The following is a 13,980-nucleotide window of genomic DNA, read 5'->3' as shown; positions in this document are numbered from 1 at the left end:
TATCATAGTTGAAGTGATGATCAAAATATTTGCACTTGATTCATTTCCAATTAAACTTCTTGTTTCACCCCATAAAAAGACCTTGATACATTTTTCTTTTAATAATTTAATTAAATTTTAGTAATTTATTAACAATAAATAAAGAGTTTAAAATTACATGTTATTTTCCAAAACATTATTCTTCTAGTTTACTGTTTACCCATTTTGTTTACAAATACAATTCTCACTAGATATGACATTTACTTTTCCAATGAAATCTACAATATCAACAAATATAAAGTAAATGTTATCAAAATCAATTAGTTCAAATATATTTCTTAGAATTTATGCAATTTCTTCAGGAACCGGTTCAGCAAGAGTAGCACACTTACAATATATGACGAATGCATATTTTACAACTTTGTAGGATCAATTACTTTTGAACAATACTAAAAGTTTTTGAAAAATATAAAGCACCCTCATACAACAATTTTTTAAATTTATAATTTAAACACTTCCATATAACAATATGTATTTGTCCTCCCTACAAAAGATTTAAACAAATGGAATTTTATTAATAAATTTAAAATCCAATGTAATAAGCGTGACACCCATACTTTAATCTTCTAAGAATCTGTATTTGATTTTATTTCATTTCGATATTAATAATTTCTTGAAAACATATATTTACTCATTTGTTCTTTATTTTGAAAAACATACTGGACACAAAATGGATATAAAATTTTAAGAAAAAACTCTTGATAATCAGTATACTTGAATGCAAATTATTAAAGACTTTATGGTTGACAATGTTTTTTGTATATTCTCCTAGTTTATTGTCATTTTTTTTCAATCAGAATCTTTAATTCATTTTTTTTATGTTACATGGAAGATTGCTACATATAATTGCCAATGAGTAAAAATAAGTCACGACAAGTAAAATATTAAACACTTCATTGTTGACAATGTTTTGTATATATTCTTCTGGTTTATTGTCATTTTTTTAATCAAAATCTTTAATTCATTTTTTACGTTACATGGGAGATTGCTACATATAATTGTCAATGAGTAAAATTAGGCCGCGACAAGTAAATTCTAATATAATTTAAAGTTTATCCTTAACTATTATCTATTGTCATTGCAAAACAGATCTTCACTGGAAATTATCTTCGTCTAAGAATAAATGGCCAATTTGAATATGTTGGTGTCATCACTATCATTGGAATGAAACCATTTTTACCCACATTATTTTCTGTAATTATTTCAGCTTCTAATATTCATCTTGCTAACTAAGTAACAATCAACCTTGTTCCATCGCATAACCCATAACTTTGATTTATATTTTGAAGGAGAATGATTGGAACTCCAACTCTTAACTTGAGTTCATGATTTATAATTTAAAAAAAAAACTTTAATGTATTTAAAACATATCGGTTCTAATTGATTCATAAATAGGACTTATTGTATCTGCACTTAAATATGTAGTTATATTACCTGATAATGTAGATAAGGTTTAAGAATTCAATTTATCCACCTTGTCATTGGTAGGTACTAAAATTACTTTTCCAGTCAAATAATTGTGGTCTATATATTTACATTCCAAATCAAGATATACTGCTAACAAAATATTCTTAATAGGATTATTCCCTAGATGTATAAAAAAAATTTCTAGTAATCTTATCCAACTTGGTTTGTGCTGATCATCCAAAGACACTATAAGCAATTTACCATCTCCAAAATTTAATATCCACTTACAAAATTTATTTAAGGAATTTGTAGTTGTTTCATTTAGGTGTCTAACTTGAAGCCTCAAATTTATTGTAAAATGGTAAACAACACATTGATGCCACAATTTGATTTATTAATTGCAGATTAGACAATTACTTTTCGTGTTCTCTTATTCACAATTGGTAAAATTTGTATGAAATCTCCTCCAAGAAGATGAGTTTCCCTCCAAAATATCGATACTGGTTCAGAGGGGCCGATTTAAGGCCAATCTACCCTCTGAACCACTCATCGACCCGAAACACCCCTTGTAGGGACGTACTAGAAAGGCTATGATATGATACTATTGGCCGATATGGGCTGATCCATGACAAAATTTTTATCATTGCCTTTACACGCATAAGATCTTTAAAAGTCCAATTTTATAGCCTCAAATGTATTTATATGAGTCATTGGAGCTTCATCTCAAATTAAAACTTATTAAAAATTTACCAAATTGGCTATTAATGAGATTTGAATAAAAGTTTAGCGATCTAACCTCAATAACGAAGAATTTTCTACGAATTACAATAATATTACTTTTTAGTGTAATTATCACTTATAAATTTTAGGAAATTATCATATTAATAATTATTAAATGAGAATAGTAATTAATTTTTTAGTAATTAAATTTTGAGCAAGTATTTTTTAGTATGTAAATTCACCTATTTACAAATTTTAATATTATTATTAATGATTAAAAACCAGTATTGTTAATAATATATTATCAATCATTAACATTCACAAAATGAAATTTAAAAAAGCATTAATTTTATTAATTTTTAGCAATTGTCAATAATATTATTTACTAAAATCAATAATTTCAGAAAATAAGTTTAAGTAATTAAATTTTCCACTATACAATTTTTATATTAATATTATGGATTATAGAATTAATAATGTATTAATAATTATTAACTGATAATAATAATTAAATTTTAAAAAACTATTTATTAGTAATGAAAATTTCGTATTTACAAATTTGAATATTAATAATAATTATTAGAAGATCAGTGATGTTAAATTTGTATTTTAAAACATTAAAATCAATTTATTTAATTATCAGTAAAACATTAAAATCGTGCTATGTTAGAAAAGGAAACGATTTAAATAAATAACTTACCAAAATTATTAGTTTTTAGGAAGTAATTTTTATTAATTAAATGTTCCTATTTACAAATTTATATTAATTACCATTATAATCACTGATATAAATAATTAATAATAATGACATCAGTAATTTTAATATTAATGATAGTCAATATGAAATTTGTAAATTTTAAAATATATTAATACTTATAAACTGATAATAATAATATTAATAATTAACATTACTTATATATTTATCAAATAATTAGTATGAATTATTATAAATATTAGGGTAAATTACAAAGACCCCCCTGTACTTTGTTTTTGCGACAAAGATCCCCCTGTACTATGACCATGAGAGAAAGACCCCCTTGACTGTTAAGTCAGATGATGAAATGGATTAAATTACTAAAATGCCCCACTAAACTTTTTTTTTGTTTTCTTTTTTTGCCCTTTTCTCTTAAAACCTAATTAACCTGCCTAAGTTGGGCCTAATGCGAACCCTGCCTGAATCAGTGCCCAACCTAGAAAACCTAGTTCCAAGATTACAGTTCAACCTCTTATCAGCAGCCCCAAAAGCAGAAGCAGGAAAGAGGTGCTGATCTTTGCTGCTGGCAGCCTCCTCCTTGACATAAGTGGGAATTGGGATTTGGTCTGACTCAATTGCATCTAGACCTGTTCATGGGCCGGGCCGGGTCGGGCCGGGCTTTGACTCTTTATTAACAGAAAAATGTTAGGCCCGAGCCCGAGCCCGGCCCGACCAACAGGCCTACAACTTGGGCCCAAGCCCGGCCCTGATAAAAAGCCCGAAGCCCGACCTAATAAAAGAAATTCAAAATTTTCCCTATTCAAATAGACATTATCTATTTTAATTCAGATGTTTTTTTCCCCTATTTAAATGAACACTGGGCCTACAAGTGAATCAACAACCTTCTCAAATCAAAAAAATTATTCAAATGGACATCACATAGGGTTTTTACTTAGGTTTAACTACAGGTCGGGCTGGGCCGGGCTCGGGCCAGACTATTTTGGCAAAACCCGAGCCCGGCTTGAATTTTATGCGGGCCGGGCTTTTTGGCCCGAGGTTAAGCCCGTGGGCCAAAAAGCTTGTTCAAGCCCGTCCAGGGGTCGGACGGGCCTGTCGGGCCACCCGGCCCATGAACAGGTCTAATTGCATCTACATCCTTGACCAAAACCTCGTATTGTTTCTTCAGTTCAGCTATAGTCTTGGAACCATGGAAGCAATCTTCTCCAATCGGTCTTTTGAGTCACCAGCGGCCCAGTGCATCCCAATTGCAGTCTAGAACGCCTTCTCCTCCTCTCTGCTCCATCCTCCGACACTAGCCATGTTCGTTCGTCTAGTATTGTTCCAATCAAGAGCAGTCTATACCAAACAACGGCGATGATAGATTAATTACAAGAATCCAGTTTCTTTTGCTAGCATGGTTATTTGGCTATGTTGGGACTCAGGGAGGGAAGAATGAAGCAAGGTGTGGAGGATAGCTAGATAGGGAGATGGGTATCACAGTCACAAATCAGAGATGGGTTAGTATCGTAATAAACTTAGATCATGGTTGTTATTGTTGTAACTCTATATAATCATCAGATGAACTATAATTTTAGAGCAGTTAGTATAGGGTTGGCATTGGACCCAACTTAAGTTGCTTCCAGTGTTGATGTTCACCCAGAAATTTTGTTTTGGTGTGACCAGTCCGATTTTTCTCCATCTGCAAGGAACGGAAAATAGAGGAAATCTTAAAGAAGAAAGGGGAGGAGAGAAAAGGGAAGGGGAAGAAGAGAGATAGGGGGAGAGAGAGGGAGAGAGGGAGGACTTCAACGGAAGTCTGTTGCCGCTGCTGTTTGTGTATCGTGAGGTCAGGGAAGATGAATAGTGTTTTCTTTCAATTATCCAAATAATTAGTACAAGGGTAATATGAAAATTAAATAAATATTATGACGACAGACTTTAACGGAAGGCTAACAGAAAGGGGTCTTTGTCGCAAAACAAAGTGCAGGGGGGTCTTTGTCACAGACCTCATACTATAGGGGGTCTTTGTAATTTACCCTAAATATTAAGTGATTATATCCGAATTAATAATTATCGTTATTAAAGTCATCATTAATTATCATTAATTAATTAACAGTCTAAATTAATAAGTATCATTATTATCATAGCTATTAATTATCAGTAATTAATTATGAGCAATTAATTAGCATTAAAGAAATAAAACGGGTTAGGTTTTAAACCGAACCGATTTAAATAGTTGTTAGTAAAACATTAAAAACTGGGTATGTTGGCAATTTGCTTGATTTAAATACATTGAACCGGTTAAAACAAACCGGTTTGATAATTATTAAAAGTTATGAAATAACAATCCGGGTCAATGTAACCCGCTCCATATTTCATCGCCTTCTTAACCCGACTGCAAGCCATCATTCACTCGATAGAGCGACAAAAACTGCAGATCCAGAGGCCTCCGAATGGCCAAAGAAGGGTGCTTTATCACCCGTTTCAACAAACAAATGTATTACATACTCGAAAAAATAGAAGAAAATAAGAATGAAAGAAGAAACAAATAAAAAATTGAAAACACAAATCGGTTGTGATAACAGTCTCCGGTGTATGCAGTTCAGTGGCGTTTAATGTATCACAGTATAAAAATTGTTTTTATTTAACATTTAATAAAACCCACTTTAAATTAATTAGATAGCTGAATACACAGTTGAGCCATCGTCTTCCCGAGCGTTGCTATGAGCCTCCCGGACACTGGCGGCAGGGCAAAAATGATCTCCGGTGGTCGACGATCTATTCTAAACACAAACAAACTTCTATGTGAACAGAAATGAACATCTAATGGAATAGACTGAACACGAAACTTCTGCAATCATGTAAAATTAAACTAACCCGAAACTATTCTAAAAAAATACAGCACGTAAATACACTAACCCGATTGAATCAGTTTCTCTAAAATTACAGCAATACTCTGAAATCGTAGTTTCTGTGAAATGCAGCTCCCGTTTTAGATCTGCACCGTCAATCGCATGTGATGTAGAAGATGTGTGTTTCTCAGTTGCAAATTTTCAATTAGGATGCAGTGAGTAGTGGTGAGTTTGCTGAAAGTTTTCTTGTACTAGTGTTTGAAAACAAATGTGCTGAGATGTAGTTTGGATGCAGCCTGAATGGTATGGTACGTACCTGTCATACTAACCCAATAACGTCTCCTCAAATTTAGTTACATGAGCTACTAACTGAATGAAGACTCTCATTACTGCAAGTTTGTATTGCCACGTCTTTGAATGGGGAGGCTTACTCCTAAAGACCATAATAGATTTGAGAACGCCAATGGTGGGAGCTGAAGTCTGAAGGCTTTCCTTTATATATATATATATATATATATCCTCTTCTTTGACTTTCGAACTCACTCTCAGGGAAGGGTGATTCATTGCTCTTGTATTCTCTCTCTATTTTTTCCCTCTCCGACTTCTTCGTCATCGACAACAATTGGAACTCAGAAGCAACTCTCAGAGAAAGGTGATTCGAAGATTCATAGAGGGTATGCAACTCTCTCCATCGCTCGCTAATATTGCTCTCGTATTCTCTCTTAGTCTCATTCTCAAAATATAGCAGAGAGCCATAAAGCTCTCAGAGCACAAGAGCGAACATGTGATTTCAGCATCGTTTGCCAGCTCTGGTGAAATTACAATACAATATCATTTGTTCTCACTCCAACATCCATTCTGTTTGTTGTTGAAACTCTTCAATTCCTTTTAGAAATTGATGGTATTTGGTGGTTATTGGATTCGTTCTCTAATATGGGTCCCTATAAGATGTAAGGCACCTGCTTAAGTTATGTAGATCATGGGGAGGAATTGTTGCTGGGTTTAAATCTTATTGCAGCGATGGTGATGGAACAGGGGAAGAGAGAGAGAGAGAGGTGGAGGGGCTTCGCATTGCCTCACGTCTCTTTTGGAGAGGAGGGACTACTAGAGATCTAGCATCGCTACCTGTCTCTTTCGATTAGCCGCTATGCGTCAAGAGGAAGGGGAGAATGAATAGTAATTTTTTTGAGGAAGAGATTAAGTGCAAAAAAGACATTTCATCATTTCCGTTGCAATTTAACGGTAACGACAATTATCAGAAACAGTAGAGTGGTTTAAGATAATAGTTAGTACAGTTTGTCAATTAATTAAACGGTAAAAGTAAGTAATTTAAAAAATTTACCCTTATTTATTTAAAGTATTTCTATAAATTTTAAAAGTGCTTTTATAAAAATTTTTGTCCAACACCACAAGTGTCCTACTTTTATGGTAGATCCCGGTCTAAGGTATCAAATTATCGTATTGGTAGGTGGTTGGAACGTGCATTATTGGCAGGAGATCCCAACTCGACAAAAGCATTTACATTGCCCACACAATGATGCAAAACATCTTTATAAATTGTGGTGTAGTTTCAATCACTCTACCCTGGGGCCAATAGATTAGAGCACTCCATATTTTATTGAGCCACAGAACAACCCCTAAATCATATCTCAATTCGTTAAAACCCTTGTATTCATGATTGAAGCTTTTGCAGGCCTAGAGCTTGATGAAAACGTCCATTCGTCCATATGGTCAAACTCCCTGTGATCAATTCTACTTATCTATAGATCAGGTGCGTAAATGGAATTAGATGATGTAAGGGTGAATTTGGTTCACGGGAATAAAGGTCTAGAATTGGAACCAATTCTGATTTCAACTGTTTTGTAGGGTGGAGACATTCCCCTATATGAAAGAATGGTCATTTCCTTTCCTTCCCATAGGAATGAAAATCCATTTTATCCAATTCTGATTTCAGTCTGAATCAAACAGATGAAGAGAATAAATCATACCAATTCCAAACTGTGAACCAAACACATCCTAAGAGAGTCAGAAAATGGTCCCAATTATCAAACAAAGAAGCCTCCCACTTCGAACAAAACTTGGGCTTCACAAAGAAGCCAAGAAGTAAGGCTTGAAAAAGAGAAATGAGGTCAGAAACATAAATGGGCCAGGTGCGGTCTTAGTCCATGCCAAAAATCAATTATAGCCCACGCCCGGCATTAACTCTTTGACATGGCGCTGCGGATAAGAAGTCGCATGGTTGCAGTATACAAACAAGAGTTCGTGGCAGGCATGCAGGAGCTCCACTGCTCCAGTATCCCAAACACAGCACAAGTCCAACCAAACCAACGCGTGACAAACCGATTGTCGCATTGGTTCAGCCCGGATCACGAAACCCAAGATGTTGTTGGGCTGTTAACCCGTCCTTGAATTGAAATGGTCTTAAGTTTGGTCAGAGCCTTTGTTTGTTCTTTTCTTGGTGGTCCAGTTCAGAGATGGGCTCTGATGAGTTTTGTAGAGATAAAGCATCCCACGGTCAGTCATCAATGTCTGAATGCCCTCGGGGCCCGGAATGGATCTAAAATTAGCCATGTCATCCTTCCACGTGGCTACAATAGACCGGAGTATCTAGATAAGTGCAAGACAATGGGCCGAAAGATGATTCTTTTATATTTTATATATCTTTACAGGCTACAGAGGTAACGTAATGGGCCAAAACCAGAGAAAATTTTGGACGCAGATGGGTGGGCAGGCTTAGCTGCCAAGCAAATGTAGCAAGGAACAATAACACCACCCAACTACTTGACATAAGGCCATTGGTCAACCTAGCAGACTGTGTTGTCAAATTTAGCCAAAGGGCTTTGCACTTCCCCATATACTGTTTGGATGACATCTGAATGGAATCATTCATGATGGTGCACGATTTGGTCGCTCTTAGCTAGGTGTTAGTTCGGACGTCGATTTGCTTATATGACTAGTCGAACTGCAAAAAAGCACAATAAGAGGACTTAGGGTTCTTTATTCAATGTGGGCATTTCGATTCTTAAGTTAGCGAAGAGTGATTGCGAGCTTAAAAGTTTAGTGAGTAAGAGAGTTAGAGAGCTAATATCACACATACCTTGTAAAGTTGGAGGTGAGGCCCTTATATAGGCGAGCTGCCATAGGGCTCACGAAACACATTCAAGATCCCCGACCCACATTACCCAAAGTCTATTTCGCACCCGAAAATGGACTTTGTATGAGTCTTATTGAGTTCATCCCATCCAGGTAGGATAAGGATAAGGCTTGCGGACATGCGGCGTGATCCCAGAAAAGTAGGAGACAATTGGCTAGCTTTTAGAAGTGGGCTACATGGCACCTCGGCAAGTCGGGTCACCACAAGTTGCTTGGACCTTGGTCATGGCCGAAGTACCTGAGATACTCAAGCTTACCTAACTTGCTAAGGTGGCAAAAAATACTGAATTGTCGTTCAGCCATTAGGTCATTCCACATGTCCGCATGCTAACAGATCGGGCCAAATTACCACTCATCAATTCCATTTTAGCTTTTAATAGCATCTCATATTTAAATAGGCTATAAAGCATCTGAAATCGGTTGATAAAGCATAGATCACTTCATCAATTTTGAAGTGAACCCTGAAATGGCCTCGTTTTCATATTTTATTAAGAAATCACACGTTGAGTCCAAATAGGCTATAAAAAAAAAAGGAAAGGCATATATGAGATGTCAACGGTTATGGTACAAATTTTAATCACTTGTTTGGAAAATTTCCATCTATTATTTTGGGGGAATTCTCAATGAAATCCATCTCATAATTAGGGGGTGCAATATGTGATATTTAGTTAGGTTGGATGGAATTTGCTAAATTTTTAAGGTCTCAAATCCAGTGTAGGTGAAATTCTATAAATTGTGCAACCCAACTTATAATTCTATTTTTTTTTCTGGTATTTGGTGCATGGTTTTTAAAAATCAGACAAGATTGGACGGTCAGATCAGAAAATCAGGAACCAGGTGATTGGTTCCGTTTTATATCAGAATTGTTATTTCATTAAAAACTGTTGATTTGGTCAGCAAATCGCTGACCCACTCAGTCAAACCGTTTAAAACGTTTGGACTGTCCATCAGTTTTAACCGCTTTTTATTTTTTCTTTATTTTTTATCAAAACAAGTTACCCATTCTACGAATGGTCTGACTATTCAACTCAAAAACCGGACACCTGACCGATTCATTGTCTGATTCAGTTTTAAAAGCCTTGATTTGGTGTCATATACCATTAATGACCCCTTTTCCCCCTAAACCGGTAATTGTAAGAATTGATTCCACATCAATACTAAAGTGTAAATCAATTAATATATCAATAAATCACCCCTCAATTAGTATAATTTTAATAGTCTTATTGAAATCAATCATCAAAGACAAATATAATCATGTTTGGAATTTATTGGGCCTTTCTTTTGCTTCAATATGTTTTTGAAGATTCAATGTCAGCTGGCCCAATTGAATTGTATAATGTAGAAGATTTCTTCCTAGCCCAACACGTTTTTACATGGTTTTGTTATTTTGTATGTGTATGATGTCAGAGCCTCAGAGGGACTACTGGCGGGCTTACTGGTTAATTGGTTATCACTTATCAGAAGCAAAATATGTTTGGAGAACCAGCGTTTTCAAATTTGAAAGTTGAGTGGGAAAACCAAAAAAAAAAAAAAAAAACAAACATTTTCTACGCCTAGTCATTTCATTTGAATAAACATCCATGTGAACACACAATTTGACCTTTTTAGCTTCAAATCATATTTTCTACTTCTGGTGTCAATTTTTTGCTGCAATACAATCCAAACCATTAAATTAAATTGTTGTTACCTGGGCCTGGACCTGGGCTACAAAATCCTATCTGGGTTTCTATAATGTGTTTCCAACCCGACCCGAAACAACATGGTAGCAAGCTTGACCCGGTCAGCAAATGAATCGGCAGATGCCTGGAGGGATTGCGGGATGGGCATGTGCAGAACATGTGAATGGTCGGATTTCCTTTTTTATATACTGTTACTCTGTTAGTCCACCGGCCCAACCCATTAAATAACAGAAATTAGATGTCGTCCCGAGAAAGGAAAAAATAAAAATCAGGACTGATCGTACGGTGAGAGTACAGCGAACGAAAGCATCCACCTAGGTCCAGGTGGTTGAAGGCTTGAAGTTATTGAGGCGATAACTACGTTGGAGCAGTTCAACCTTCCCTCCCTTTGAATTCTTTCCCTTCTCAACTTGCGATTTTTTTTTTTTTTTTGGGGGGGGGTGCAGCCCTGGTCAATTGTGGGGCCCGTACGGCTGACGAAGACAACTCCCTTACCTGATGGAACCATTAAAAGATGGTGATCGGACGGTGCAAGTATGGCTATGGCCCCACACTCTCCATCAACACTAACAAAATCCGTACGTCCCTTTGTCGCTAACTTCATTGCATTAATTGTTTTGATTATTACAAAAATTTATCATCATCTCTCCTTCCATTTGTTTGGTTTCATGACTTCATCGGACACTGTTCTTGTTGTTTGTTTTGATGCTTGATCTCGAAGCCCGATCAAAGCGTTGAGCTGTCCCCTTCGAGGCAGCATGGAATCGGATGGACCCGATTCATGTGGCCAGATCTAGCCCACGGATCACCTGGCGATTTGGATCCCGTGATTCGTGAGGCCGCACGCATGCGTGAACCCGCCAATCGTCTTCCACCACGTTGTTCATCTAAACGTTAACGGTCAAATAAGGTTAACGTGGGTTCGTCGGTTCAACCGGAGGAGATACTGGGTCAACGGTGGAAGTTGTTCGGAAATCGAGAGGCCGACCACCTGGGTCGAAGAACAAACCCAAACCACCAATCGTTATTACCAGAGACAGCGACTGTGCCATGTTTGGAGGGACTCTTATTGGAGGTTACCGTTTCATCTTCCTCTGCAAAATCGTCTCCGTTTATTCTCTCTTGCAGGAGGTCACGGGTAGGTGTTTGGACGAACTGTTGCAAGGTCACTCGTTGCTGCGAGCACCGCAGTTCTAGTTGCAGCATCTTTTATTAACCCTACTTTTCACCGTCTTCCTGGAGAAGATGAAGAAAGCAAGGACGTTAAAATTGGTAACACGGTGGGTAAAAGCGATTCTTGCATGAGTAACATGTCCATGTCTATTTATAGTGTTACAGCTCCGAGCCCATTGAATTGCCAAATCCCCCCTGAAGTCTTGCCGTGGCCTCCCACTTCACGTATTCCATACTGAAATTTGATGTACATCATAGAAGAGAAGAAATCTGAGATGCGCATCTCCCGATTTCTCAATTTTGGTTTGAATCTATGATTGACTGCAGTTATTTCTATTCTAACTCTCCCTCAGAAACTATTTCCTCTTAGTTGTTGGTTTGATCGTGTCAGTGTTGCAACCACCTTCTATTCCTCTTTTTCTGCTGTTTTTCTTTTTGGTATTTACAGTTCTCAAGGCTATTTCTTGTGGGTTTCCAAGTATTCTTTGCTTAAACCCTCAGCCTCAGGACACTGGTTTGAAAGCTGAAAGATGAGTCAAGAGTATGATATAGTGTAACTGCATCAAGTCAACTAAGCATGTAATTAACACAGCCTACAGCTTAAACAGATCATATACATGGTTGAGGTCTGTTTTGCAGAATAACTTCATTTGTAGAAGTGCTTTATCTCCTTTTTCTTTTGAAAATTTTTTTCATTAAAGAAATCATGATAAAAATCAAGAGAGTGGGAGAGATTTTCCTTGTGGGTTTTCATGATAGTGAATGATGATGAAAATTTTCCATCAAATAAAGAAAGAATAATGATGAAAACTTCCTTATTGCCGGAGCAATCCATGTCGCTGCCAATGGAGGGAGGATTCAGTGAAAGGACGAAAACTTTTGGAAAAAAATCGTGCAATATGAGGTGCGGGGGACTTTTGATGCACCCATAGGTCATGTTGTGGCCGGTTCGTGCCCAATTGAACCGTCGAACCCACATTAACGTGCATTTAACCGTTAACGTTTGGCGGATTCAGGCGTCACAGAACGCGGACTCGTGATTCGTGCCTAATTTCCATTAATTGGAAGTATAACAACTGGAGATGCTCGGGTTGCAGTTCATGGCCACTTGTGCACGTTGGTGAAACGATGTCTCCGACCCGCCCGACAACTTGTGCTTCTGACACGACCCGACTAACTGCACTGCACTCTGCGGTTGCCCAGAAGAAAGAGATAACCTTGGATGCTTCTCATCATGTTCTAGACTAGCTAGACTCTGCTTTTCTTCTGTAGTTTCGACCCGACCCATTACACCATCCGGGCTTGGAATCTGGCTGGTCTTCTTTGAGACCATGCATGTTCAAGTCTGGTCGCAGCAAGACACGCACATGCATGAGTTAGAAGAAAGCAGAAGCAGATTTGCAAGTGAAAGCAACAGCGAGTTCGGTGTGTGAAAGGGATTCTAGTTTTGGTGCTTTCAACGCAAGATGCTTAGCATAATCCTGCCAGTTGATCACGGGATTATGTCGTAATCCAGGCTCTTAAATTCTTAATCACATTTTCTCAAGCCATCGTCGCCGGACCTAGTCTATGTTGGTGAATAAAATAAATTTTGTTCTCCCTTTTAGGTTGGTTTGTTTTATATTTTTTTTTCAAGAAAATGTGAAGCATGAAATTTACAAATTATCTTACACCGCACACCTGCATCGTCATGGGTGGGATCCACCGAAGATGTGTGGTAATAGATGATTTGCTCAGGATTTTTGTTTTGATGGTCGTACGGTCTCGCAATGACTCACAGTCAAAGCAATAAAGCTCTTGAAATGTTTATCCTATCTTAATCAAGATTAATAAATAAGCTTAAACCCTACAACATGAAACTATAAATAATTGAGTCCAGGCTTTCTGATCTACAGAAGTCATTTGGTCTTTCCTCCAAAGTCTCTTTTTGACAAAGAAATTTCAAATAAATTAGGCAAATCAGTAGCTTGTGGTAGAGGGAGTTCTGAAAGCGACAAGAAAGTGGAAAGTGGAAACCTCCCAACGTACAGAAAATGAGTCAGTGAGAGAGAAAGGGAGATTAATGCAATAACAAATAATAATGGTTTTAAAATCATCATTGATCCAGGTGGTTGAACCACTCAATCCGTGAACCGGTGATCCATCCATTTTTTTTTTATCTAATCAAAATTTCTCAGAAAATGTTGAATTGACCACAAAACATGGTAGTAGAAGAAATTTGACCACTCATCAATTAAAGTAATAGGTGAATTTGATGAATACC

General features: G+C 36.7%; 1 long non-coding RNA gene across 1 annotated transcript; it reads right to left on the bottom strand.

The window, feature by feature from the left end:
• Nucleotides 1–5,217: 5,217 nt before the first annotated feature.
• Nucleotides 5,218–6,838, bottom strand: LOC148804147 (uncharacterized). Its single transcript, XR_016085117.1, has 3 exons — nucleotides 6,029–6,838; nucleotides 5,780–5,858; nucleotides 5,218–5,638 (listed from the first exon to the last, which is right to left on the bottom strand). It is a non-coding gene; the product is annotated as an uncharacterized LOC148804147 (long non-coding RNA).
• Between the last annotated feature and the right edge of the window lie 7,142 nt (nucleotides 6,839–13,980).

Source organism: Nelumbo nucifera, chromosome 1 (genome assembly GCF_055504915.1).
Source record: "Nelumbo nucifera cultivar China Antique chromosome 1, China Antique-T2T, whole genome shotgun sequence".
Classification (NCBI taxonomy): domain Eukaryota; kingdom Viridiplantae; phylum Streptophyta; class Magnoliopsida; order Proteales; family Nelumbonaceae; genus Nelumbo; species Nelumbo nucifera.
Note: the sequence above shows the minus strand (reverse complement) of the source record. Positions and strands in the feature narration are given on the sequence as shown.